Here is a 23,679-nt window from a genome sequence, read left to right on the forward strand (position 1 = left end):
ATACTTTGCTCCAGCCAGTATTTCAATTTTGAAGCTGCCATGACAGCAGTATGGTATTGAATACTCATCAGCAGATTGAACTTAACCTATGATATTCTCCACCCTTTATTCCATACCACCTATGTCATGTCCAGCAGGACCTAGCATCAAACAACACACGTCATATATCAGTCACTGTCCATCGTCACTCAAAACGAGACTGCCCTGTGGTACGCAGCAGATGCTGTGGAGCTCCACGCTGTTGCAGTACAATCTGGATCAGTGAAATGGTAGGGCTTTGTTTCCACCCCTGGGGCAGTTGTCATGACTTGGTATTTCCCTTATCGACTCTGGTTACTAAGAGGTGCTAAGGTTCAAATAATTCCCTTGGAGTAAATGAAGGTGAAACACTGCCAAATGGCTAATGAACTTGGTTTATTAAACTGAACTGGGGCAGAAGGAAAATGGAAAGGAAAAGCAGTGGGAAAAGCATGTATCAAAGAGAAGGAATATTACTATTTCCCTGGCTTAAAAATTACGGCGTGGCAAGCGCAGTTCCAAGTGTCTTGGTAGTGGAGCAAGGCTGTGCCATGTGGTCTTCTCTGGGCTGCAGGCAGCACGAAGCAGGGCCATGCCATGTGGCTTTTCTCCAGGATGCAAGCAGCAGTGTTCACCAAACGCTGCGGGGCAGGGGGTACAGGCTGCCTGCCGTGGAGCCCCCTAGGCATGCAGACAGCGGCAGGAAAGCAGGACCATGACATGTGGCCGCTGCCGCTTGCTGGGGCGTGGGGACAAGGGCAGCGGCGGGGACACAGGGCCACGCCAGGTGGCCGTGCTGCTGCTGGCTGTTGCCGCCTACCGGAGCGTGGGGTCGAGCAGGGCTGTGCCATGTGGATGCTGCCGCCCGCCGTTTCCTGGGGGTGGGCTGTGTAGAGTACCGAGGGCGGAACGGAGCTTAGCGGCTGGTGGGAAGAGCGCGGCCGCCTCCGCCGCCCCACCTGCTGCGCCGAAGTTCCCTGCTCAGACCTGGCGCGGCAGCCGCGGGCAGGGCCGGGCGCACCGCCCGTGTGGGTGCGGTGCCGTGTGCAGCCTGCCCTTCGGCAGCGCGGTGTGAGCGGCCCCGGCGCTCACCTCTCCGGTGGCTCTTTCCACCTGTCCCAGGGAAAGCAGGCCGTGACCTGCGTTCCCGCGTTCTGCTCCCAGCGCATCCAGTTGCTTGGATTCCCCCGTCACACCAGAGGTGCAGATGGGTCCCACCTCTCATAGTTCGACGATGTCAGAGTTGCGGTAGGTCGCCTAGAAACCTTTCTCTCCTCTCCCTTGCGGAGCCGGGACGGGGGAAAGAGAAAAGAGCGGGAAAGCAGCAGCGCCAAGGCAGCTCCCTTTCCTGTGACCGCAGTTGGTGGACACATGGACCCTGCCCCAAGCCACAGGCCAGAACCCAGCACTGGGGCTATGTAGGCTGAGTTTCCTGCTTTTTTGGGTGACATTACCACAGCAATTGGGAGATAGTAAAAAGAGTGAGCTGCAGAGTGCACGTTCTCTCGTTTGGCCTTTGCATTACACCTGTGGAGTGTTAGTGCCAGCTCAGGAAAGCTTTTCTGAGGAAAGGAGCCCGTAAGAGGACTCTTCACAATCACCAACGCTGCCTTGTGAGTAAATTGCAATGTTTCTTAGCCTCTGGGAAATGTCTGCCTTTTGTTAGTGGGGAATATTCACTGCTTGTGGCTTTATCTTCTCTGAGTAGTGTTTCTCAAACTGATTCATCCTCATCCTTTGCCAGATGAACTCCTTTCTCTTGTATACTCCCTTTTCTTCACAGGGGTGGCTGATACTGGCGCTGGATGGTTCTCTGGTGCAGCTGCCATGCCTGCTGTTGGGGTCTGAGTAGCCATGGTGCTCGTTGCTCTGCCTGTAAGCCCAGAGACCTTCTCTTGCTCCTTTGCAGTCTGAACAGTGATGAGAAGGGCTCGTGAGGCACGGGCCAGGTTTGAGCACGTTGCGATGGCTGATGTCTCTTGGGAACTTCAGGCTGACAACAGACTTTTCTCAAACACTTCACCAGCTTGTCAGGATTTTGCACTTGTTCAGGAGTGGAATTCCAAAACACCAGAGGTAACCACAGGCCTTGGCCCTTGCCCATATTCTCCCCCACAGCCTGCCACTCGTAATTATCCAGGCTCCAGATTTCCAGGTGATATTCTTGGGAAAGGCCTGCATTGCTCTAGACAAAAACTGACCCATCACATGGGTAAAGCTACATATAAACTGCATGGCTAGTGGATTAACCATGTCCACAACACAGCTTTAAGCACCACCACAGAGAGCACATACAGGACCCAGGCACATTGGCCCCAGCAGCCCCCAGAAAGCAAAAGAATCAGTATAGCAAACACACTACAGGGGAAAAAAAGTACGCACAACTCTCTTAACAAACTTCAAGCCTCAATTGAATCCTCTCATTATCTTGCTTCTCACTATCTCAACTCTTTTGTCTCCTGCCAAAATCAACTGTCTTGTTTAAAACAGCCTGGTTTTTAAGCCTCATGTTGGGATGCCAAGTATGGACTGACCTGGTTTAACGCAGCCCACTCTGACAAGCCTGCCCATGCCACAGGCACAGACAGGAGAGAAAGTAACACCCAAAAACCTCTGTGTTAAGATAAGGAATGTAATTAAATGATACACTGCACAGTTACCTTAGCCATTTTCACAGAAAAACAGAAGCAGCAGCAGAAGCTGGAGACCTCCCCTCAACCCTCATCCAGTCCTGTGGAAAGGACCAGTACCCCAAAACTGGAAACCAGAAGTGGCAACTGGAAAGAGGAAGCCTCTCATGTTACAATCTGAACTTCAAGCCCTGTGTTACTTTGCTCCAGCCATCATTTTAATTTTTAAACTGGATTGAGGTCAGCATGGTGTGGAATACACATCAGCAGAGTCAACCCATGACAGCTGAGTTGTTTCCCTTTATGTCTCAAATATTTGTGTTTGATCATTTTCAATCACAGTCATGTAGTGTTCTAAACAGGGGCCCATGTTGACTTACATGAAATACAACAAAAAACATCAGAGGTACTTTCTGAGGCACCAAACATTTAATGGAAATTTGGAAGTATCAACATACTTAAAATACATTGAAAGAGAACAGATTGTACAAGTTTTGAAGGCTTCTTAATACAGCACTAAGTCTCAAGATGCCATTCTTGTCCAACAATGGTTGGACCTGATCATCTTGAAGGTCTCTTCCAAACTGAACAAGTCTATAATTCTTCACTGCAGGGGAGATGGATTAGATGACCTTCTAGGATTCTGTGTTTTACATACAAAGTTTTAAAACTATCTGTATCTGCTTTCTAAATATTATATGGGTCAAGACAAATCTTTTCTGCTGCTCCCATTTTGAACAAAATTTGTTGTCTGGACTATCTGCTTCTAAAACCATCAAATTACTTAGATTAAAAGGCTGGTCTCCCTGGGTTGCAGGAGATTTACTTAGCATGTACTGAATATGCATTTTAAGGTTTCTTTAACTGTGTTTTAGATACACAATGGTATTCAGTGGAAAGACTCGTGTTAGTACCAAATTCGGGCTGAAATCTTTTAATTGGTACATGCAAAAATTAGTGTTTGCCACCTTATCAGCATGTGCAAATTTGTGATACCATCTTACAGAACAGATTAAGTTGCAGTAGTGTGCAAGACATTCAACCCAAAAGACACAGTGAGAAAATAGCTGGTGACATGACCCAATCGTGCAGTTTTTCCTCATCACTTAACTGAAGTTGTACCCTTTCTTTGTCAGGGAGTTGAGTCTGTCTTCTCTATGTAATTATCTAATCACAAAATGTCACAGGCTGGAAGGGACTTCAAAAGCTCATCCAATCCAACCCCTTTGCCAGAGCAGGATCACCTAGAGCAGAGCACATTGGAACTCATCCAGATGGCTCTTGAATATCTCCAGAGAGGGAGACTCCACAACCTCCCTGGGCTGCCTGTTCCAGTATTCTGTCACCCTCACAATGAAAAAAATCCTCCTCATGTTTCCATGGAACTTCCTATATCTCAGCTTCCACCTATTGCCCCTTGTCCTGTTGTTGGGCATCAACGAGAAGAGGCTGGCTTCATCCTGCTGGCACTCACCCTTTACATATTTATAAACATTGATGAGGTCACCTTTCAATCTCCTCCAAGTTAAAGAGCCCCAGCTCCCTCAGTCTCTCATAAGAGAGATGTTCCATTCCCTTTATCATCTTTGTGGCTCAGTGCTGGACTCTCTGAAGCAGCTCCATGTCCCTCTTGAACTATGTAGTAGGGAAATGCTCCATCCTGTGTAGTGGAGAAGTGCTTTTCCCATTGTAGTCGTGGATAATCCTACAGCTGAAAAAACAAACAGAGAGAATATAGGAAAAATGATAATTCATCTTGCACTGCAAAATTGTAAGCTAGGTTTGTTCCCGGTTACAGTAGGTTAGGTAGTCATCTCATCCTGTGACAGGTGGGAGTAAACTTGATGAAGGTGCTGGTCTGTCTTCCCTGGCTTTAAAGCACGTAGGTGATTTTGTGTACAGGAATTTTCTATGTGTTTAAATCACTTGAGGAGAACCCATCTGAAATTGCTGATCTAAGAATGCAGAGATCCTAGAAGTTCACATTCTCTTTCCTCTTTGGATGCTGCGATCTGCCTTAAGGATGGCCACCTTATGTGATGTTCCTCTCTGTGACATTTAGCATTTCCTGCCACTCTCTGTGGTTGTATCTATGCAAATTTCATTGAGGATTTAATAATAGACTAACCACATGTAGTGGGGGGAGAAAGGCAAGTGGATTGGATTTTCCCCTTAATGGATGCTTGGATAATGACTGGTCTGATGCTTTATCTTTTCCAGAAAACGTGAAAGCTTAATAGCTATGCAGCTAACAAGTGTTACATTTCTGGTTCAAATATGGGCTTAGGAAAAGGCTTTCTTAAGAAGCACTGGTTATTAGACTTGTCATACTCTGGCTGAGGATAAGTTCCAAGAAGCTTCAATGAGAAGAGCATTAACTCATGCTCAGTAAGGTCATGCTCAGTAAGGTTTTTCAGCTGTTCCATGCCTCAGAGTTGATTGGGTCATTTTTGCACCACTGTGACCATTAGTTTCAAATGATGTGGGGTTTGGGGAAGACTTTCTGATATGAATAGACTGATGTTACATTTACTGATGTAAATACCAATACTTTGTGTCTAGACAAGCTTTTTGCATGTCACATATCCAGGTTTAGCAAACACTAGGTCCACCATTGTAGACCACAATGGCAGATTTGCAGGCCAGCAGGTCTCTGATGCAAACCCAAGTATTATTTTTAAACCAAACAAGGATAACTCTTTCCCTTAAGTACAGTGCACCTGATTCAAAGCCCACTGCAGTTATTGTGGGTGTTTCTGTTAATTCACTTCATGTTTGGATTAGGTTGGAAGTTCTGTAAGGTCCAAGAAATGGTCTATTCAGAAATAGAATAGAGGAAAATAACTCACAAGCAAAAAAATTATTTTAATGTAGCTTTTTTTCCCCGCACTCCCTCACAGCTCTTCTCTATAAAACAGATCACTGTCAGGCAGAAATTAGAGCAAGAAGTTTCATTTCAAAAAGTGAGTGTTTTCAGAAGGCTGTGAACACACTGACGTGGTGTCACGATGTGGAAGCTATCTTGCAATCTGAACCACTGTGGTCACTGATGCTACCAGCTATAATTAACCTAGCACAGTGAGTTGAAACACTTACTCAGGCACTTCATAGAACCTGACAAAAGCTTGAAATTAAGCAGGTAAAATAACTCTGCATTTTGGTTTCCTGATGGTCTCACTCTTGCAAAACTGATGCACTGCAGCATGTGTTGAATTCCCTTTTGTGTCTGCAGAGTCATGTCCTTTATTAAATGCTAATCACTTGCCAAATTGATTTTGAAGAACGCACAAGAATAAATCAGCACCCAGAAAGAAAAAACACAAATGTTGACGTTGAAGTAGATTAACCAAATAAACCCAAAATGATGGAGGCAATCGTGCATGTCATACATGATTGTGAAAAGAAATATATCCTAAACCACCATCAGGGATTTTTTTATAGTTATAACCTGCTTTCACATCTTAGTTCCAATGTATGTCTTTCAGTGGATATCGTATGACTCCCAACAATTGGAGCACGTTGGAGACCATACACTATTCATCATTAGTGACAATTCCTAGCACTGTGATGTGGTCAGTGCTTATTTAAGTAGATTTCTTCCAAACATATTCCCAAGAGGGTTAGATGAAGCACTGATGTTTTTCCATAAGGTAGAGAAAGATACCTTAAAGTGAGATAAACACTAAAATGTGATGGTAGCAAAACAAAAAGCAGCAGCAGTTAACATTTGGCTAACCCAGTCACTCAGCTTAGTGCAGCCTGAGTGGCAGAGCTGGCTTCTAACAGCACCCATGTGTGATGTACATTAGTGCTGTTGAGCAGTTCAGCCAGCGTGCTATTTCAGAGGAAGCGAGCAAAGATCTCTCTTAGCAACCAAGGGTGCAGTTTCACATTACACCTAATACAGTGTGACTGCAGGCTGCTAAGAATACGAGCAGTCCCCATTCATTTCCCACAGCTCTAACTTCCTGCAGTCCCCTTTCCTCTCATCTAGTGATTGCATGGCTGTAGGGCATGGTTTAGCTTTCTCATCTGGGGAAAAACAAATCTCTTCTGTCCTTCCATCCTCCCTCCCTTCCTTCCTCTCTCCCTTCCTTCCTCTCCTCCTCTTTTTCTTTCTTTCTTTCTTTCTTTCTTTCTTTCTTTCTTTCTTTCTTTCTTTCTTTCTTTCTTTCTTTCTTTCTTTCTTTCTTTCTTTCTTTCTTTCTTTCTTTCTTTCTTTCTTTCTTTCTTTCTTTCTTTCTTCACTTTCTTTCTTTCTTTCTTCACTTTCTTCTCTTTCTCTCTCTCTCTCCCCCCTCTTTCTCTCTCTCTCTCCCCCTCTTTCTCTCTCTCTCTCCCTCTTTCTCTCTCTTTTCTTTCCAATTTCCTTCTGAATTCCTAAATTATTTCCTTCTTTTCTTTCCTGCTTTTTCTTTTATTGTGTCCTATGGAGGATGTATGTTTGTAAGAGCAAACTCAGCTTGCAGAAGTGGACAGAAGAAACCAGTGTCAGTGCAGTGGTAGGAACCCACAGCTGGGCCTGGAGGACTGTTTGAAGCGGTCTCAGTTAACTTCCCAGATCTGCTAGTTTGGGAGGAGTTGCGTTCAGACCTAGCTTGTGGCTATCATTAGATGACATCAGATAAAGCTGCATTATACTCAAGTTTAAGGTCAATTTTATACTCGTTTCAGCACATTTCCACATGCTGCTTCTCTTCCAAAGAATGTTCTCATGTGGGAGGTGTTGCTACCTTGTTCTTCATCCCTAAAAGTGGACTGAAACTCAGGCTTAAGTATTGCCTTCAATCAGAGTTTAGAATCAAATCCTGCTGAAACAGAATTACTTACTTGTCCAGAAATATGTTTTGCCTGGTTGATCTGTGAGTGGTGAGTCAGAATGGCTTTGAGAAGTGGGTTTTTAAAAAACAATCACAGAATGTTACAGGTTGGAAGGGACTTTGAAAGATTATCCAGTCAAACCTCCCTGCCAGACCAGAATCTCCTAGAGTAGGTTGCATGGAATGTGTCCAGGTGGCTTTTGGATGTCTCCAGAAAAGGAGACAAGTGTCCTTGCTTTTGAAATATAAAATAATTCAAATTGTTGAAAAGATCAGGACGCTTCCAAATATTGCTAGATCAGGAGATCTCTTGGATTTATGTTCTCACATAATGCTTCTGTTCCAATATAAGGTTTGAAATATGCCCCAAGCATGACAGATTTCTTGCTAATGCTATCTAAAATTCCTTAAGGACACAGTGTACTTCTAAGAAAGGATAAAGGATTTGTCTGAATTCAGAACCCGTTAAGGAAGACACCATAGCGAAAACACAGAAAGAAACTGAATCATGTCCAGAGAAGGGCAACAAAGCTCATGACAGGTTTAGAGCACAAGTCTTCTGAAGAGTGAATGACAGAACTGGGGTGGTTTAGCCTGGAGAAAAGAATGCTGAGGAGAGACCTTCTGGCTCTCTGCAACTCCCTGAAAGGAGACTGCAGTGAAGTGAGGGTTGCACTATTCTCCCAAGGAACAAGTGACAGGACAAGAGGAAGCCCTCAAGTTGTGCCAAGGAAAGTTTAGTTTGGACATTAGGAATTATTTATTCCCTGAAAGGATTATAAAGCCCTGGAACAGGCTCCCCAAGGCAGTGGAGTCCCCATCCCTGGAGTGATGTAAAAGTGGTATTGACGTGGGACTGAGCAAAACATGGTTTAGTGGTGAACTAGCAGTGCTGGGTGAATGGTTGGACTTGATTTTGAAGTTTTCTTCAAACCAAAATGGTTCTGTGATTCCACAGGTGCTGACAAAGAGGCTGATTTGACGTCTGTTACAATAAAGGAAATGCTCCTGTTTTTGCAACTGAAGAATACAGGAGAACAGGAATTTACACAGGAAACCCACTGGAGAAGCAGGAACTGGATCTAGGCATGCTGAATGCCAACCAAGAGGTTTGTTTTACCTTGTTCAAAGAAGGATACAGTTAATTACAGACTGATTACCCTCACTTCAGTCTCTGGGAAAGTTATGGAACAAATCCTCCTGGGGACTGTTACAACCCTACTGAAGCATGTGACTGGGAAAAGCCAACATTGATTCACCAGGGGCAAATCATGCTTGACAGATCTGATAGCCTTCTATGACAAAGTAACTTGCTCGTTTGATGCAGGGCAAGCAAGCATAGAATCATAGAGTGGTTTAGGTTGGAAGGGATCTGAAAGATCATCTAGTGCCAACTACCTATCATAGGCAGGGACACCTCCCACTAGAACAGGTCACTCAAGGCCTCATTCAACCTAGTCTTGAACACCTCCAGAGAGGAAGCATCCACAGCCTACCTGGGCAGCTCGTTCCAGTGTCTCGCCACCCTCACTGTAAAGAACTTCTTCCTAACATCTAGTTTAAATCTCCCCACTGCCAGTTTAAGCCCGTTATTCCTCATCCTGTCATTAGAAGACCGTGTAAATAGTCCCTCCCCAGCCTTCCTGTAGGCCCTGGAAGGCTACTACAAGGTCTTCTCAAAGCCTTCTCTTCTCCAGGCTGAAGAGCCCCAACTCTTGTAGTCTATTCTCATAGGAGAGGTGCTTCAGCCCTCTGATCATCTTCTTGGCCCTTGTCTGGACTCACTCCAACAGTTTGATGTCCTTCTTGTGTTGGGGGCTCCAGAACTGCACACAGTACTCCAGGTGGGGTCTGTTGAGAGCGGAATAAATCCGTTGCCCTGCTGGCCACACTTCTGTGGCCAGCTCATGTTGAGCTTTTCATCAACCCAGACCCCCAGGTCCTTTTCCTCAGAGCTAATCTCCAGCCATTCACCACCCAACCTGGATTTGTGCTTGAGATTGTTCCAACCCAGGTGCAGGAGCTTACACTTGGCCTTGTTGAATTTAATGAAGTTGGCCTGGGCCCACCTCTGCAGCCTGTCTAGGTCCTCTGAATGACATCCATTCCCTCTAGCAAGCAGCTGATATTGTCTACGTGGATGACTCCAAGGCTTTTGATACAGTCCCTCACAACCTCTCCTAGGAAAACTGACACTTTATGGCCCAGACGAGTGGTCTGTGCAGTTGGTGGAAACTGGCTGACAGGCTGTACCCAGAGGGCAGTAGTAAATAGTTCTTTCTCAGTCTGGCAGCCAGTCACAAGCAGGTCACTCTACTCAGCGCTTGTTAGACCACCCCTGGAGTACTGCACTAGGTTTTAGTCCCTGCTGTGTGAAAAATGTGTGGACAGGCTGAAAGTGTCCAGAGAAGGGCCATGGGAATGATCAAAGGACTGGAAGACCTGCCATAGGAAGAAAGGCTGAGACAACTGGATTTGTTCAGGCTTAGGTGAAATCTTATTACTGTGTACCAGTACTCAAAGGGTGACTACCAGAAGGATGGAGACTCTTTTTATGAGTAGTCACATAGAAAGGACAAGGGATAGTGGGCACAAGTTATTCCTGGGGTGATTCCAATTGGACTCCAGGAGAAAAAATTTCATCATGAGAACAGTTAGACATTGGAATCATCTCCTGAGGGAAGTAGGTGATTATCTACATTGAACAGTTTGAAGACTCAGCTTGACAGGGCGATGGACCATCTCACTTAAACTATACTATTACCTAGAAAGGCTGAACCAGATGATTCTTGAGATCCCTTCCAACCTAGTATCTGTGATTCCATAATTCTTATTAAAAAAAAAATCAATTTTTAGAACCATAAAATCAGTCAGGGTTGGAAGGGACCACAGAGATCATCTATTTCCAACTCCCCTGCCATGGGCAGGGACACCCTACCCTAGGTCAGGCTGGCCAGAGCCCCATCCAGCCTGGCCTTAAACACCTCCAGGCATGGGGCCTCAACCACCTCCCTGGGCAACCCATTCCAGGCTCTCACCACTCTCATGCTGAACAACTTCCTCCTGATGGCCAGTCTGAACCTACCTACCCACCTCCATCTTTTCTCCATGCCCCCTAGTCCTGTCACTCTGTGATATCCTAAAAAGTTCCTCCCCATCTTTTTTGCAGGCCCCCTTCAGATACTGAAAGGACGCAATAAGGTCACATGGGAGCCTCCTCTTCTCCAGACTGAACAGCCCCAACTCTTTCAGTCTGTCCTCATAGCAGTGCTGCTCCAGCCCTCTGAGCATCCCAGTGGCCCTTCTCTGGACACACTCCAGCACGTTCACATCCTTCTTGTAATAGGTGCTCCAGAACTGGATGCAGTACTCCAGGAGGAGTCTCACCAGAGCGGAGTAGAGGGGGAGAATCACCTCCCTTGACCTACTGGCCACACTTCTCCTGATGCAGCCCAGGATCTGGTTGGCTTTCTGGACTGCAAGAGCACACTGCTGGCTCCTATTGAGCTTCTCATCCACCAGCACCCTTAAGTCCCTCTCCTCAGGGCTGCTCTCCAGCCAGTCACTGCCCAGATTGTTTTTGTGCTTGGGATTGCCTCGACCCAGATGCAAGACTTTGTATTTGGTGTTCTTGAACCTCATGAGGTTGGCTTGTGCCCACCTCTCCAGCCTGTCCAGATCCCTCTGGATAGCATCCCTTCCCTCCAGCCTGTCTGCTGCACCACACAGCTTGGTGTCATCAGCAAACTTGCTGAGGGTGCACTCTTTTTTTATTTACTTTTCTGAGATTTCAAATGTTTCCCACTCCATACAGCCAAAAGCTGCCAAAAACTTCCAACATTAAGAAGAAGCCAGGATCTCTTCTAGTGTACTGGATTTGTAATCACTTGTACAGGGTGAAAGAGTTTCACAGAGAAAGCCTGTCCTCTGATTTCCTCATTCAGTTGATTTTCTATAACCTTCAGGACCTTTTATGGTCTATCCCTGCTCTACTCACCATTTCTTAGGCTCTATTTAGCAGCATGACTGAAGTGGAGGGATCACAGAGCACAGATGGTTAAGCAGTGTACCCTTGACAGGTATTGTCCTGATATAAATGAGCTGTAGCAGCAAATCACAATTTTTCTATCTCACATCTCTTGCCAGCATTTCAATCGTTGGCCCATATGTACCCTGGAGCAGATGAAAAAGTGCTTCTCCTTTTCATCAGAGATATCATCCTTGTCAAAACTAGGAGCATAACCTCAGTTGTCATGTGGGGACAGTGAAATTATTTCAGAAGAGTGTTTCGGGTATTTTTAGATATCTAAACCATCTAAACCACTAAACCGTGTTGCTCAGCACCACATCTACACATCTTTTAAATCCCTTCAGGGGTGAGGACCCCACTGCTGTCCTGGGCAGCCTTGTTCCAGGTCTTGACCACTCTCTCTAGGATGAAATTATTCCTAATGTCCAACTTAAACCAAGGCACAAGGTAAAGCCATTTCCTCTTGTCTTGTTGCTTTTCACTTAGGAAAAGACATCGACCTCCACCTCAATCCAGCCTGTTGAGAGTGATATGGTCTCTCACAGAGATCAGATGCCCATCAAGCTGTGTTAATAAGCATTTCTTTGCTTTTAATAGAAAGCCACTGTTCCTGATTACAGCTGTAGGGCATGAGGAGACATGAGATCGCTGCTGAATTCTCCAGAGTAGGTTCGAGCTGTGCAGAATCCACATCCAGCCTGGGATATGCAGAAAGCCAAAAACTACACCCCATTCCTGTTGTGTGTCCTTCACACAGGGAGTTGCCACTGAAGTGCTGCTTCACTTCAGAGAAATTATAGCTGTTCAGGGGCGTGAAATAGCTGTGAAGAAGAAAGGAATGTGATACAAGTTGTTCTGTGCAGAGCTCAAACTTGGCTTGTCACTGCCTCTGCATGGGCTTCTGCAACTGCCACTTGCTTCCTCCCACAACCAAGTGCCTGAATGATGCATTTTTTATATTCCCTGGGTAGCTAAGCCACACCACTGAAGTAATGCTGACCTCCTGAATGTATTACAAATAGTTTGTTAGGGGACCACCAATACTTGAGGGAGCAGATGGCTGCTCAAGCCAGAGATTTAAGGAGGAGATGATAGGATTTGCAAATAGAATTGCTTTCTGTCTTCTTCTATTCAGGAGACCACTATGAAATGCTGTGCTATCTTTCCTCCTCTGCTTACCCCCTGACCAAAAACATACTGGGAGATCTCAGCAAGGAGCAGCACACAGTGTCTGTACTTCCAGTGAGGGTGCCTGCAGGGGGAAAGAACAGGCCAGAAAAATAGATGACAAGACCAAACCAAATTTCCAGAGAGACTTTGAGAAATTAACAGCAGCCACATATCAGAAAAGCAGATCTCTATAAGTCCTCCATAGAGGTGAGGATTTGTGAGGTTAAATCTGATGGAAGGATTTTAATGGGCAGTGTCACTGACCTAAAAAAGTAAGAGGGGTGGAAAATCTTGCAGCAAGGAGCCAAGCTGCAAAAATAATCAAGATCTGATCAAGAATAAAACCAGAAGGAGTGTGTAGAGAAATAAAATCATAAAGGAGAAAGTAATATGATCAAGCAGGGGAAGTTTGCAGGAGGTGTAAAGAAGAGAGTTCCTTTTAAATACTTCAGGCACAATCTTCACTTCTTTGTGCAACTGGAAACAAGTCCAGCAATCAGTGTATACTGAACCCAGAAAGCTTTCTGTACCCCTTGCCAGCAAATTCATAGTACAGAGATATGAAGCCTTTTTGTGGGGAGGACATTAACCAAAAATGCTTCAGGGTCTGTCACTGGCTGCTTTAAAGGAGAAGGAAGAAGTGAGCAATATTACGGCCTGCTTTAGAGCAGCCAATATAAAATATGGAGTTTCCTTTTCAAATATCTTATTACATATCAAGGACACATCATACAAAAGGAAAAGGAAGAGTCCCTGAAGAACCAAGTGTGGTTAGAAAATAGTCTAGAAATGCAATCTAAATCTGATGTAGACATTAAGAGACACTATGATGATACTGCAGGGTGAACTTAAAGCATTAAAGGTGAAATTAAAGTACAGGGATAAGAAGGACACAAATAAAGTAAGAATAACAAATAAGTATTCAAGAGGATTTGATTCAGACTGACGAATAATTTGAAGGAGAGAATAAGAAGTTGAAGGTGGAACATCACAGGAAATATTAGAGGTGTAACTGAACAACTAGAAGTGGATGTGGGGAAAGAGGTTTTCTGAGGCTGGAGAGCAAGCACTAGGAAGGAGAAAGTGCAGTTGTAGCAGAGAAGCGAACCAGGACAACAGTCTTTGAAGGTGGAACTTCACAGGAAATAGTAGAGGTGGAACTGAATTACTGGAAGTGGGTGTGGGGAAAGGGGGTTTCTGAGGTTGGAAAGAAAGCACTGGGAAGGAGAAGGTGCAATTCTAGCAGAGGAGAAGTGACCCAGGACAACAGCCTTTGACAAATACATCATAGAACTTCCCCCTGGTTCTCAGTTCTTCACCTTCCACTGTTCCCTTGAGGAGGAGCTCACCACCTCTCTCTAGAAGAGGTTGAGGGACATTGATTTCTTTTTAATGCTTTTCTGCACTAAGAAATATTTGCATTTCTGGGAAGGTGACAAGAAGGGATAAAACAGTCAGGGAATACTGATGAGGAACTAAATTCTTCCTCACTGTGACTTCCATAGCAATCTTAGGGCTCTAACATATACTAGGAAATGCTAAGGGATTGGGAAAAATGGAATCACAACACATTGACAAGACCCAGAAGGAAGGCAGATCTTCTAGAGAATGAAATGATTGCTAAAATGAAATTCTTATTGTTGCATATTGAGTAAATATTTGTAACATAACAAGAGATCTGTTTTGAAGATAAAAAAGAATACAATAATAGTGCTGGAATGATAGAACCAATCAAAATGACTTCTGTAAATTTTTAAAGACCTGATTGAAAGAGAGCTTTGCAAAGAGTGATGTGACACACTTGCTGTTCTGTCATTACACAGAAAAAAAACCCATAGTTGAAAAATATGAGCCATTCCTCTTTCTTGGATGGGAGAGAGGTGTGGTGGTTTTGCTGGCTCACTATATGACTTGGCTCGAGAATCAAGTTCCTAGATGAAGGAGGCAGAAGTTATTTAAAGGGAAAATCAACAAAAATTCCCACTTTAAATGTTTCCCCTTTCTTTTAAATTTTATTTGTATAGCTTTTAGAATTTCTGATAGCATTCAGTAAAGAGGATGTTGCCTTCCTGGGGGCAATTTTCATCACAATCACAGGCTGGTGGGGTTTAGAAGGGACCTCTGGAGATCATCTAGTCTATCCCCCTTCCAAAAGCAGGATCACCCAGAGCAGGTTAACCACAATCACAGACTTCAGGCAGATTTGGAATCTCTCTGGAGAAGGACACTCTGTAGCCTTTCTGGGCAGCCTGGTCAATTGCTCTGGCACCCTCAAAGTGGAGATGTTTTTCCTTCTGTTCAGATGGAACCTCTTAAGTTCCACTTAGTGCCTGTTTCTTCTTTTCTTGTCACTGGGCACTAATGAAGAGAGTCTAGCCCCATCCTGTTGCCCCTCACTCTTTAGCTATTGATCAGCATTGAGAAGATCTCCTCTCAGTCTGCTCTTCTCCATGCTAGACAGCCCCAGGTCTCTCAGCCTTAGACCTAATGGGGTCTTAGCTTTAGCTGATCAGAGATCAGGACAACTAAGTGCTGTCTGTTTAAAAAAGGTTAGTGATTTGTTAAGCTCACTGAATCTGGGTAATCTTTGGGCAGTGATGGATCATTATTTTAGAAACTCCATTTACTATTTCATACCACATGATGCATAGCCTATAATATCTTGAAGAATAATCCATATCCTTCAGTGTCTTGCTGTATTAACCCACCTCTAAGTCTACAGCAGTGATCAGATGGTCAGAATAGTCCCTGACAGATCTCATGCATGAAGTAGTTTGGATACAACTGGCTGAGTGGAGGCTGAAGGGATTTCCTTTATGTGATCAGCACAAGAAGCAGGAGAAGTTCTCTGAAAGATTTAGGAGACAATGGTAAAAGCCATATGAAACATGAAACATGTTAGCAAGACTAAAAGAAGAGTCAAGTAGTTGATTGGATAGGGCTGGGTGATAGGTTGGATTGGATGATCTTGGAGGTCTCTTCCAACCTGGTTGATTCTATGGTTCTATATTGTTATTCATAAAGCTTCCTCCTTGAGAAGTCCAGGATCCAAGATATATAATATTTAACACAGGTCTGTTTCAGAAAGCTCAATTTTAAAGAAATATACATCTGAACATCTAAGAGAGAAGGCTGTGAGGATTTAAAGGCTTAGATTTACAATGGCTTTTAAAAAAGTTTTTACTCCTGTACTAATAGGTATTTCATGAGATCAAGCCAGGAGGAGGCAATACTTTAGGAAGGAAGCTGGGGGGAATGTAGCACTTGAAGGGAAGGCAGAGCAGAGCACCTACTTCTTGTGTAGTTCTGTATCTTTAGCAAAGAGCAAAATGAAAGTTTGTGCCAAGACCTTGGCAGATTGAGAAACAAGCACACTACAAGTGAGAGTACAGTCCCAAGTATTTGTAATCTTGTTTGTTAAGACTGGTTTAGAGAGATGAATTGTACGTAGTACAAGAAATGCCTCAAACAGCTGCACCACACTGCATAACAACAACATTGCTCTGCACACACCAAAAAAAAACCCACATTTGATCAAATTGAACAGAGTGTACAGAAGAGATATTAAATAAAATTATCTTGGTAAATCAGTTAGTTTTCTGCATGATGTAATGGGTCTTACCTCAGCCTGAAGTTGCTTAGCAAGAGGAATCATGTAAGACAACTTGTACCAGGGTATGCATTGTTGCTGTTGTGCCTTCCATACAGGATCACATTTTGCCTTTGAAGGCAGTGGGTGTAGTTGTGGTGAGGCACAAACACATCCAGGGAGGTGAATCCAGAGTGTTTATCTGTGTTAAGTGGGAAGTATTCAAACTGCTGTTAGTAATAAACAATCATTAAATATGTACTGCTGATTCAGTACCATAGTATCGCTAAGTCTAATTCTGTGCCCTGTTGTTCACAGCCTTGCGCAGGCCTGGATTTGCTCTGGCCATTCACCCATTGTCCTCCTAAGAGCTGGGACATTGCTATGTGTTACCTATCTACTCCAGCAGTTGAGAAGGAGACCCACTGAGCCAAGCTGCACTCCTTCATGTCTTATCTGGCTTGTGGCTCTCATGGTTCTCCTGGGAAAGCACCATCACACAGCACTGCTTCCAGTTTAGTTACTGGATACCAGCAGAGGGAAAAGGCTGATCCAAGGAAAGGAATGTTCTATGAACTGGCTGGAGGAAAAAAGAGGAGGAAGTGGCTGCATGCTCTGGTAGCTTGAGGAGAGGGTCATTCAGCCCTCACAGAGCTCAAACTACCTGAGCTTAAAGGTCACTGAAGGAAGAGGAGAGGGCTTCTTCCCACCACCTCTGGAAGTCCCCTAACTTCTTGCTCTAACAGATGGACAACAATAAGACATTTTTTATGGAGAGAAGTATTAGGAAGAATTCAAATAACCTTGCAGCCTGTAACTGAATGTTCTCTGAGGGAAGTCCACTCCTGGATGGGACAAAGGATACCAAGTCATATTGCTAGAGGAGCAGCAAAGAAGAGGAACAGGTACTGAGAAGAGATCACATTCCTGGCCTCTGAGGCAAGTAAAAATTCATTGTGTAGTTTTTCTAACCTAACCACTTTCATTATTTATTTATTTTAACAGAACTTAAAGTTTTTTCTCCTACATGAGGTGCTTACATCACAAGTATTGCTTGCTGTTCCCCTTTTAAACTTCTAGTACATTCACCTTGTATTTTAGTTTCTCAGTGAATTTTGTGATGTCAACTTGCATTTCTTCTTTGCACCCTGAAGAGTTTTCTCCTGCAGCCTCTCAACCCCTGTTTAGGAGGATGCAAACAGCAAGCAGTGCAAATGATACCAAATGGCAGCTAGCAACAATTATCCTGGAGAGTGGTAACCACTTGGGCATGTTCCAAACTCTCAGACAGGCAGCCATAGTCCCAGCTAGTTATACCCTTCACAAAAAGATTGTTATACTGGTGAGCAAAAACTCTGTGTGAATACTGCAGTGTGGGACAGGTTCTTGGAAGAGTTTCCTGTGGAAAATTTGCTTGCTAGTGCACACTGTCTTCAGTCCAGAGTATCCATGGCAATCTGAAATATGTTGTAGCTTTAGTATGGAGAAAGAAGTTGAGGCTGGAGTGAGGACAATTTAAACAGGAAACCCACATTTCAAAATGCTGTCTGTGTAAAACAACTCCTTTTGTATTAGGTTCTGTCATGGATGCTGCTGTTGTTTAGCTTGCCCTCTTATTATTTGCTTTTATAATAGCCTATGCATTTACAAAGGATCAGTCTACACACAAGCCTCATTTACTGTCCATTTGCTACCATTTGCACCACATTATGAACTCATTTAAAAAGTGAATGGGAAAACAAATGTGACCCCTATGGAAAGCCTTGCTGAGCCTGCCTGTGATTGCAGCCATATGTAACAGCTCATAACTGGGGTGGGCTGGAGACTGCTGTACAGCACGAGAGCTTGTCATTTCCTTAACCAGATTGCAGCATCTCTATTTCCCTTGCCCTTTTCCTGGAGCTTTTTAAGCCAGAGAATTCTTTCTAGAGCAGTCATCCTAAAAGCCAAATAGCTCCTCTGGAACAGTTCACTGTGCTGTCATCCTTAAAATATGCCATTGTGCTGGAAAGTGCCTCTGAAGAGCTGCAGCATTCCAGCTTGCCTACTGCACTGAGATACAGAGGGAAAGCAAAACCAGAGCTCCAAAATGGTCACACTGGTGGGTGAGCTGAGGTAGCACATGCAAGAGTTGAACAAACAAGAAATTATGTCCTCAACACACCACATACCAGCCCGGGTGCATCTCCAGATATATTAGCTGTGTGAACCCCTTGAGCTCTGTCTCATCACCATCAATGTGAGCCTCTCAAGGACTGAAGATAACAGAATGCAAGAGCTGGGGCTATTCAGCCTGGAGAAGAGAAGGCTCCAGGGAGACCTTAGAGCAGCCTTTCAGTACCTCAAAGGGGCCTACAAGAAAGCCAGGAAGGGAATTTTTTAGAAGAGCTTGTAGTGATGGGATGAGATGGAATGGATTGAAAATTGAGGAGGGCAGATTCAGACTAGATATTAGAACATTTTTTACAGTAAATATGGTGAGATACTGAGACAGGTTGCCCAGGGAGGTCATGGAAGCCCCCTCCCTGAAGATGTTCAAGACCAGACTGGATGAGGCCTTGAGCAACCTGGTCTAGTGGAAGGTGCCTCTGCCCATGGCAGGGGAGTTGAAACTGGATGATGTTTAAGGTCCCTTCCAACCCAAACCATTATATGATTCTGTAAATCTACGAATAACAGCAACACTTCTGCATGTGAGAGTGAATATGAAATGTGACAAAGTGCCTGAGTTCAGAGATTCTGCCACACTGCCAAAGCTTAAGGCCTTTCTTCATGGTTGTTTACTTAGATATTTTGAGGGTGCCAGAGCAATCTGAGAGTGCTGAAACGTTGGGAAAAGTTGTGCAGGTATGCTGGACATGGTAATCCACAGCAGTCTGCTCTAGGTGACTGATTTAGGAGGGAAATTGGACTAGACGATCCCCAGAGGTCCCTTACAGCCTGCACCAGTTTGTGATTCTGTGATATAAGAGCTTTGCAAGGAAAGCATGAATTACCTTGCAAACAGGCAGCCTCAGACCACAAGCCTCAAAAAAAAAAAAAGGCCATATAGACAACATTGGGCTTTTTAGGAGTAACCTTGCCTTCTTTTGTTTAAATCTTAAAAGTGACTCATGAAGTGTGAGTTCTGGGAAGCACCTATTTGGTTAAGCAGCACTCACTCACTTTGAGCATCAAAAATGATGAAGAAACTGAAGAATCAAGAAAAGCTGATCCAGCAGTTAAGAGCAGGAGACCTACCTATGGTTAAGTGTGCTGTGCTCACTAGAAACAGTCACTGGGAAAAGAAAAAACAAAACAGAGAGAGCAACTAGTGCCACTAAATTAAATTAAACACTCCTTCTCTGGTATGTAGCTTAACCACAAGGCTTGTGACTCTCTGTGTTCTGTACTGCTTATACAACAGATCTGAAATCATGCAGGGAAAGTCCCTTTATTTTCCATTTCTGCACATAGATGAGCATGTAAAATAATCTGCAATTGACTGATACACACAGAAAGGCAAAAGAAAAGTTCTGCCAGAGGATAATATTATACATAAATTTCCACAAAGTATTTGCATAAGTTCTTTCACATAGCAGTCTCTAATATAGCAAGGCAAAGTCATAAATCTTTCATTTTCAGTCTGCTGGCTGAATTGTTTTCTCTTTCATTCCTGCTGCTCTGAAATGTTTTTTCAAAGGTAATGTCTCCTCATCGATCATTCAGTGTTGGTGAATCCAATGAAGACTGGATCTTGATGTTTATTTTTGTTGAAAATTATCTATAGTTTTTTTCATAGTAGTCATATTCTCACACTCTTCCAGCAATTGGGATGAAAAATATGGTAACTGGGCTGCCTAGCGGGAATTATTGTGCTGTTGAATTCAGTTGAAAGGAAATAGCAATGATTTCTTATGTTGCTCCCCAGTTCTTTCTAAAAGGAAGGTGTCTTGAGGTAGGTGAAAATATTTGTGGGTGAGGGGAACAGGCAAAAGCTGTCTGATTGTCTTTGAACTTCAAGTCTGGTGGTGTTTTGAGGTTAATGTTGGGGGTTAGGCCAGCTCTTGTATTATTCAAATATATTTCACTGGCCTTAATAGAGCTTTTGAAACAGATGATTTAGCTTGATGTGATGACTACAATTCATCACAGACAGCAGAGGTTTAATTCTTTGTGAAAGCAGACACAAGGAGATGTGTTTGATGTTTCACAGTGTGATTTTTTTCTAGAACAATTCCATTAGAAAGTAGAACACTACTTTTTAGGAGATTAATTAGTTCCTAATGGGAAAGAATATCCCATGAGCCATACTGATGTCAAGTGTTGCATTACAGATCCAAGAGTCAGAACTCTGAGATAGAGTAGATAATCCTGCAATGTGAGAAAACAGAGCTGGAACAGATGTATGGTGCCCTATGGGAGTGCTCCCAGATACTTGTGAGCCAGAGATGTTAAACCCTTCCTTGCTTTTTGCTTCGTTTTGTTTGCTACTCTTGCTAAATCAGCTGTCTTTCAGACCAGTCCTTACCTCCTGCTTGATTAAACAAAGCTAGAAGGTCTGAGAGCAGTTGTTCAAAGAGAGTTGTAGCCACAGTTAAAAGATGTGGGAGGCTGGTTTTAGACATTGTAGGTTAGAAGATTGAGAGTTGAAAAGCAAACAGGAAAAGAAATAATCATTGAAGATAAGTTGGAACAGTGAATCATATCATAGAATCATAAAATTGTTTCAGTTGGAAAAGAGATTTAAGATCATTGAATCCAACCAGGACTCTAACTCTACCAAGTCTGGTGCTCAGCCATGTCCGTCAGAACATCTCTGCGTCTTTTAAACACCGCCAGAGATGGGATTTCAACCATCTGCCTGGGGAGTCTGTTCACCCTTTCAGTGAAAAAGTGTCTTCTAGTATCCTAACTAAACCTTCCTTGGTGCAACTTGAGGCCATTTTCTTTTGTCTTGTCACTTGTTACTAGGAAAAAGAGACCAACACCCTTCTCGCTTCAACCTCCTTTCAAGGGAGTTGTAAAGAGATCAAAAAGTCTCCCCTCAGGTCCCCTTTTCTCCAGACTAAACAACCCCAGCTCCCTCAACTGCTCCTCACAAGATCTGTTCTCCAGACCCTTCACTAGCTTTGTTGTCCTTCTCTGAACACATTCCAAGATCTCAGTATCATTCTTGTAATAAGGGCCTCTATAGCGTTCTTGCACATTCCAAAGGCTGTAGGAAAGCAGGGCAGGAGATACTTGCTTTGTCCCAAGGATCATCTCTCTACAGTTTGAAATTGTACTTGTTACATTGTTTTATCATTGAGATCAGTGTGTTAATGATCTTTTGGATCACAGGCAACACCCAGAATTTTAAATGGCACCTGCTTTGCACGGTGTGGCTGCAAGTTAAAATATTATTTGGTGAAGTGAAAGGTTTTGCAGTTCTTTCTTACAATAAGTTCTTTATTCATTTCATCATATTAAACTTAGCAAATATATGACCTGATCCAGCAAGTGTTTAATCTCACAAGCAGCTTGACATACGTAACTGTGTCCAGTTCCACCATACATTTATTTATCAGTGCTGATACTCAGACTCTGTTAAATAAACTGTTTTAAAAGGTGAGGCTGAAAAACGTTTTCACAATGTTTTGGGTGGACAAATATAAAAGGGAGCAGTTGTACTTTTGACTCAGAGCAAAAGAGGCAATACAGCATAGCTACTCTTCAAAGGTCACATTCAGAGCTGTATTAACAACATTTGAGACAACTACCACATGCTTAATATCTTGAGAAATATGAGCACAGTCTTCCTGCTTTTTCTGCCAGAGGGAGTGACCTAACGGGAACCATCTCATAGCTTTCCATTTTAAACTTAAGTTCCAGTCTCTCTGTTTATGGTCCAGGTCACACTCTCTGGCAATCACAAAATTAGTAAAATTATATTAATCTGTAAATCAAAGTGCATCTGTCTTAGGGTTAATCATTTACTATTGTCAACTTCCTGAATATTTACAGGGGGCAGATATTTCCTCTTCCCAGATTCACAGCTCTTCCCCAAGCCACAGACAGTTTGCAGGTGATAGCAAGTTAGGAGGCAGAGTCGATCTCCTGGAGGTTAGGAAGATGCTTCAGAGGGACCTGGACAGGCTGGGTCAATGGGCTGAGGCCAATGGTATGAGATTCAACAGAACCAAGTGAAGGGTTCTACGCTTTGGCCACAATATCTCCATGCAGCGCTAGAGGCTGGGGGATGAGTGGCTGGAGAGCAGCCCAGCTGAGAGGGACCTGGGAGTGCTGGGTGACAAGTAGCTGGACTTCAGCCAGCAGCATGCCCAGGTGACACAGAAGGCCAGTGACATCCTAGCCTGTATAAGGAATAGTGTAGACAGCAGCACTGGGGATGTTATTCTCCCCCTGTACTCAGCACTGGTGAGGTCTCACCTCAAGCACTGTGTGCAGTTCTGGGCCCTTCTCTGCAAGAAGGATATTGAGGTGCTGGAGTGGGTCCAGAGGGGAGCAATGAGACTGGTAAGAGGGCTGGAGGGAAAGTCTTATGAGGAGAGGCTGAGGAAGCTGGAGTTCTTCAGCCTGGAGAAGAGGAGACTTAGAGGGGACCTTGTCACTTTCTACAACTACCTAAAAGGAAGTTGTAGTCAGGTGGGAGTCAGGCTCTTCTCCCAGGCAATCAGTGACAGAAAAAGAGGGCATGGTCTGAAGCTGCACCAGGGGAGGTTTAGGTTGGATATTAGGAAACACCCACATAGAAAGGGTGATTTAGTCACTGGAATGAATTGCCCAGGGAGGTGGTGGAATCACCATCCCTGGAGGTTTTTAAGATAAGATTGTATGTGGCACTTGGTAACATGGTTTAGCTGATGTCGTGGTGTTGGGTTATAGGCTGGACTTGATGATCTCAAAGGTCTTTTCCAGACAAAATGATTCTGTGATTCTGTGACGAGGAGGCACCATCCAACCATCCCATTATCAGTTGCAGTCATCTTAATGAAATAACCTGCTGTTGGATGAAATGCCTCCAGCCTGAGTGACTTAGTTGGGGCAATTAATGAGGCAGGAATTATAAAATATGTAGTTATTTTATTCCCAAAAAGCCCAGGCCACAAACTATATGCAAACTAGTTAAATTTGGGTTCTAATTTGGTCAGGAAAATCTTCACAAGGATGCTTATGGGCAATCCATTAATTTAGGAGAATCAGAAAATTGGAAAGCTTTAGCCACAAAATGGCTCTGCCCCTCTTATAAATAGACAGCCTGGAGCCCTAGGGAAAGTCTGTTCTACTCACAGCGGTGGAGTAGAAATTTTGAGATAGCCTCTGGCTCCTTTGCAGCAGTGTTGCAATTTCTTGGCATCTTGATAGCTGTTGAGAATCTCCTAGATCTTCCCAGGCTCTCTGAGAAAGAGGCAGATGATCCCTGACCTGATCCTGCTTCCT

This window comes from Pogoniulus pusillus, chromosome 21 (genome assembly GCF_015220805.1).
Source record: "Pogoniulus pusillus isolate bPogPus1 chromosome 21, bPogPus1.pri, whole genome shotgun sequence".
NCBI classification, from domain to species: domain Eukaryota; kingdom Metazoa; phylum Chordata; class Aves; order Piciformes; family Lybiidae; genus Pogoniulus; species Pogoniulus pusillus.